Here is a 6,847-nt window from a genome sequence, read left to right on the forward strand (position 1 = left end):
AACTATTTAAAACTTGAACAAATATGACCTCCGATTTTGCAACCCCATGCATGAGACTCACTCGCGCCTACGTGGAAAGGTAATTCAATCACACGGTGCCACGTTGTTAAAAGGGCTGACTTGGAGAGAGGCCATATTTGTGCAGATTTGAATAGTTAAAGGTCATATTTGTGCACTGTCAAAGTTTTGTTTTTTGTGTTAAAATGACGTCGTTTTTATTATTATTATTGTTATTATTATTATTATTATTATTATTATTATTATTATTATTATTATTATTATAATAATAATAATAATAATTTATTTATTTATTTATTTATTTCTATAGTAGCAGCACCTAACTTTTTTTTTTAATTTGAAATTATTATTATTATTATTTTTATTTATTTCTATAGCAGCAACACCACGGTGTCACGTCGTTAAAAGGGCTGACTTGGAGAGAGGCCATATTTATGCAGTTTTGAATAGTTAAAGGTCATATTTGTGCACTGTCAAAGTTTTGCATTGTTGATTCTTTCTAGTAAAAGGTACTCACTCCATCACAAAATACTAGTCGCGTTTTTCATTATATATCTCTTAATTGTTCTTTGCAAAGGAACTTTAGTCTTGTTTGTATTATTGATTCTTTCTAGTAAAAGATACTCACACCGTCTCAAAATACTGATCATGTTTTTCATTACATGTCTGCTAATTGGTTTTTGTTGAGGAACTTTAGTCTTGTTTGTATTATTGATTCTTTCTAACAAAAGGTACTTACGCCGTCTCAAAATACTGATCTTGTTTTTCATTACATGTCTCCTAATTATTCTTTCCAAAGGAATTTTACTTTAGTTTTGTTTGTATTGTTGATTCTTTCTACTAAAAGGTACTCACTCCGTCTCAAAATACTGGTCGTATGTTTCATTACGTGTCTCCTAATTGGTTTTTGGTGAGGAACTTTAGTCTTATTTGTATTATTAATTCTTTCTAGTAAAAGGTATTTACGCCGTCTCAAAATACTATGTCTCCTAATTATTCTTTGCAAAGGAACTTTACTTTAGTCTTGTTTGTATTATTAATTTTTTCTAGTAAAAGGTACTCACTCCGTCTCAAAATACTGGTCGTGTTTTTCATTACATTTCTCCTAATTGGTTTTTGTTGAGGAACTTTTGTCTTCTTTGTATTATTGATTCTTTCTAGTAAAAGGTATTCACGTCATCTCAAAATATTGGTTGTGATTTTCATTTACATGTCTCCTAATTGTTCTTTGCAAAGGAACTTTAGTAAAAGATACTCACTCCGTCTCAAAATACTGGTCGTGTTTTTCATTACATGTCTCCTAATTGTTATTTGCAAAGGAATTTTAGTCTTGTTTGTATTATTGATTCTTTCCAGTAAAAGGTACTCACTCCGTCTCAAAATACTGGTCGTGGTTTTCATTTACATGTCTCTTAATTGTTCTTTGTTGAGGAATTTTATGTTTAATTGTATAATTACCCATTCGTTCTAGTAAAAAGTACTCTCAAGGTCTCTAAATACTCATCGTGTTTTTCATTTACATGATCTTAATTGTTATTTGTTGAGGAACTTTAGTCTTGTTGTATTATTGATTCTTTCTAGGTGCTCTTTCCGTCTCAAAATACTGGTCGTATTTTTCATTTTACGCCCACTAATTTTTATTTTATTTTTTCGCAGAGGAATTTCAGTCTTGGGTGTATTATTGATTCGTTTTAGTAAGAGGCACTTGCTCCGTTTCAAAATATTGATCTTATTTTTCATTTACACACTTTTTAATTGTTCTTTGCTGAAAAGTTTTTGTCTTGGTTGTATAATTGATTCTTTCTAGTAAATGGTACTCCCTGGTCTCAAAATACTGATTGTGTTTTTTATTTGCATGCTCCTTAGTTGTTCTTTGTTGAGGAATTTTCGTCTTGATTGTATAATTGATTCTAATTTAGTAAAAGATACTTCCTCCGTCTCAAAATACTGATCGTGTTTATTATTTATACTCCATTAAGTAAATAATTGTTTTTTCACTCATATATATTTTGCAATCATTACGATTACCGTCTGAGTTATGTGCACTGACAGTATGACAAGAATTTATAAAAACAAAGTAACTGATAACCTAGTAAATATGATAACTAATTTAAATCTACCATTACAAATTTACAAAGTCAATACATATAACTTAAATCCTTAACATTATCACGGACAATTTAAATCCTTTTTCATCGCCTTCTTACCATAATACATTCTTGACCTACAAAAAATAAATGCGTGAATGACGTTCTCCTAGATCGTCGGACGTCTTCTAACATTACAAACATTTTGAATTTTCACAAATTTATAAATGCGCGAATGACAAGTCTCCTCTCTGTCCGATCCCAGATCGGAGGACGTCTTCTAACATTACAAACATTTTGAATTTCCGCAAATTCCAAATATATATATATATATATATATATATATTTTAAATTACTATGTAGTGTATTTATCAAATGGTGATGTATTACACTAAACACAGATCAAGTAGTACAACTAATTCAACAACACATTATTTGGGCTATTTTTATGATCCCAATGAATTTAATGTTCTGGCTTTGTAGGTCTGACCAGCCAAGCAGGAAACTATTTGCACAGACAAGGAGAGTCATACATAGGTGAGTTGTCTCTGTATAAAATGTGAGTTTAAGTTTTGCCTACTATCATATATAAAATATTTTATATTATCAGATAAATTTAATTTATTATTACATGTTATTTAATTTTTTACATAAAATTTATTTTAAAAATTATATAATATATATACTGTTCCGTCGACTAGTTTATCAACATAATCAAAATATAATGTCAATGTTATATATAGGTATGTGTACTAATTATATATATAGTACTAGGAAGGAGTGCATCCTTGCTAGTAAGGAGGAGAACTTTATTGTGTGATATTCGTGTTAGTAGTCGTAATGTTATGTTTGTAGAATCTTGTTCTTGAAGTTTTGGAGATGTTTGTTGTTTTGAATAGATTGATTGTAATTAAAAAAAAATTAAAAAAAATAGATTGATTGTAGTATTACTCTGTGAGAGTGTGTTTTTGTTATATCTGTAATTTTGTCACTATCTATTGTTTCTTTTTCTTATATTATGTCTTTTTTTAGACTATTTTTTTTATTGTGTCGGGAGTCTATCAGAAACATCATCTCTACCTCACTTCTGAGGTGAGGTATATGAATTGCGTACTCTTTACCCTCAGCGGGGCATCATCCGAACCCCTTTCAAGGAAAAATTATATAATTTATACATGGTCAAAATTATTTTTTATGTACATATAATTGATGTTGAATCCCTTCGACTAGTTTGTGCGCCTACTTATTTTGATTTTGAATTTCCTTGGTAAAAAATTTGGCTCCGCCACTGCTTACTTTGTGAGAATATACTGAGTATATTATTATTATTGTATATTTAATATAAAAGATATATCACCGATATATTCTATACACATTTTATAAATTAAATGGTCGAATAGTTCAAGTTCACAATCATATATAGAAAAGAATAAAAAGCAAATAGAATAATATAGAGGTCTATAAAGAAAAAGGACAATGGCTAAAGTAAAGGATGTAAATTATTACTCCATCCATTTCAATTAATATAACTTAGTTCACTTCGGTTTATATGACATAGTTTATCGAACATTAGATTTAAGAAAAGTAGGAAAGAAACTTATGATCTTAGATATGACAATGTTAGTGTGTTTATAAGACTTCTGACAATTATAATTTTTAACATGTTATAATATTTGTACGACTATTGAGGATAGAAGTGGACTCGATATTTGAAGGAGGCGAGGGCATACTAAAAGAATTAGGGCAAACAACATAAATCTTGACAGTTTGAAGCTTAATTGTAGAAAATCTCGATATTTTATATAATTGCTGAAATTTCAATTCTGGATATGTCGAAATACATAATTAGCTCCTGATACATCCAATGAAATTACATTTTTTTCTTTATAAAGATACATAATTAGCTCCTGATACATTTTTTTTTTATTTTAGATCTATCGAGATATAAATACTTTTTTTCTTTGTAAAGATACATAATTAGCTTACGATTTTTTTTTTCCTGATTTTGAATCTGTCAAGATACATAATTAGCTTTCGATAACAATGAAGATACATAATTAGTTGAATTTTTTGTATTTACTTTATAAGGATGAAAATTTATGTAAATATGATAAGTTAAGGTGTATGTTTATGTTATTTTCGCAAAAATTAAGGTGTAGCTAGAGTTAGGAATCGAATTCAAATCATCACTAACGCTAGCAAAACTTTATCAACAAACTCGACCAGTATAGTGAACCGATACAATTCTGAAACGGAGATTTTTTCAATTGAATGACGACCATAATGGATGTCAGCTCAATCCGAAGGAAATTACGTAGAAGCTTTGCATCATAAGCCTAGTCAAATGTTATATATTCATCCTTTAATTAGGAATATACAAAAACACACCTATATATACAATCCTATCTAAATTCTAAGATATACACAAATATATATACATACATTTTTTTGAGGTTATTGGGGGTACCCTTGGTTACACTACCTTAGGGGTCGTTTGATTGGGAAAGAGTTATTCTGGGATAATTAATTTCGGCATTAGTTATTCCACCATGTATATGAGATAAATAATTCCGGTAGTAACTAAAACCTCACACCAAACATTAAATAAAATAGTCTTTCATCTTATTGTGGGACTATTTATCCCTTATACCTCACACCAAACGACCCCTAAAGGTAGGTCCATCTCTACCCCTCTCATTGTGTGGTACAGCAGTAGTGAAGTCAGGAATCTGATGAAGAGTGTAAAAATTTTCTTTCAATTGTGTTAAGAGTGTGCAAAATCAAATACATACTCATAATAACTAACATTTAGCATATATACACAACATAATTTTCCGACGAAGGGTGTGCTCTCACCTGACCACCCTTGATATGCATGGCTTCGCCTATATTATACAGAGATTATTTTCGATAAATCCTCTACGTTATCAGAACATGGTTCGAAAGAAATACAAGACTAAATGAATATATATAATATATACATATGTTTGTGTAGGGACATGTGTACTTTGTGACGAAGAAACAAGACCTTTACAACAGCAAAGGACACTTTAAAAAAAGAAAAAAACAGAAAGACTGAGAATTAGCTGTTGGATGCCACTTCCAGTTCAGTCTATTCTTACCAGTATATATATATATGTATGTATGTATATATGGGCGGAGCCACCTATATTAAAGGGTGGTCAGGTGCACACTCTTCGTTGAAATTATATCGTGTATATAGATTAAATGTTAGCTATTATGACTGTGTATAATTTTGCGCACCCTTAACGTAACTGATAAAAAAAGTTGCACTTTTCGTCAAAATTCTTGGCTTTGCCACTATATATATATATATACACTCTCCTATCTTATGGTGTATGAACTTGGACCATCTCATATAATTTCAAAAAATATAGCTGTGTATTTCTTGTCTTATGTACTTACATGATCATAATTTTTTACCTTATTTACTTTCATTACTATTCTAATATCCAACTATTATGAATGGTGGCTATCAAGTACATGCATGTACTGAGGCGAAACTAAAATTTGAAGTTTATTTGTTCTGAATTTGTAATCGAGTTTATTATAGCTCATTTTGTAAGTTTCTGGATTCATAAATAATTAAATATATATACATATTTAGTTGATTTTGTAATACAATTACATGTTCTAAGTAAAAGCTACTAGATTTGTCCGAACTTGTACCTAATGTTGTAGCTTCGCTCCTGACGTATAATGTATATAGTAGCATTGTCTAATGAGTAAAGACAAATCCAAAATTTAAATTTTACTGGTTCGAATATGGAATTTTACCACACATATCTTTTGATTTATTAGGTTCGAAATCAATTATTTATACTTGTTTAGTCAATTTCTTAACGCATATATACAATCTGCGCAACAGCTATTAGATTCACATGAACTATATATCTTATTGAACCTTGTGCTTGATGTAACTAGGGGCGGAGATAAGGCCAGGACATAAAGGGTTTATCTGAATCTTCTTCACTAAAGAATTATATTGTATATATACAATAAAATTCAACTTTTATGTATATACATAAATGGATAATGATCTTGACAATTAAAAAAAAAATACAATAATATTGTATTGATAATTCCCACGATTTTCTATCATATTTGAACAAAGGCACACATGCTAGAAAACACCAACTTGGAAAAACCATTCAACAACACTTAATAGGGGCAAATGGTTCTAGGTATTTATTACTGTATGAATATTCAGAGTCGGACTCAGGATTTGAGAGTAAGGACAACACTACTAACTGAAATACACAAAGTTCGGCGTTGTTGTATAGCTTATTATATAACAAGTTATACAAAGTTCGATTCTAGGTATTTATTATTATATCTAGAGGCGGACTCAGAATTCATGCTGACGCCTTTCTATTGTCGTGTGTAGAGTTTGTAGATGAGTAAATAAAACGAAGCCGGTTTTCCAAAAAAGAAGTATACAAAAAATACAAAGGTTCAAACTTGGGCCACCCACTCGCATAAAGACCCAAAGGGGCACACCGATCGGTTTCCCCAATCGAATAGATATGTTTAAGGGGTCATTTTAATAAATACGATAGTTCTTTAATGTATATACACATATATATAGAATTATTTCTAAAGTAAGGATGCACGTGCACCCTCTATTAATAGGCTAGGTCCACCATTGATTATATAACGCCCCCCAAAAATTTTAATAGTAGAAATACATAAATATGAAGTTTTTTTTTTTATGTAAATAT

The sequence above is a fragment of the Capsicum annuum genome, chromosome 10 (genome assembly GCF_002878395.1).
Source record: "Capsicum annuum cultivar UCD-10X-F1 chromosome 10, UCD10Xv1.1, whole genome shotgun sequence".
NCBI classification, from domain to species: domain Eukaryota; kingdom Viridiplantae; phylum Streptophyta; class Magnoliopsida; order Solanales; family Solanaceae; genus Capsicum; species Capsicum annuum.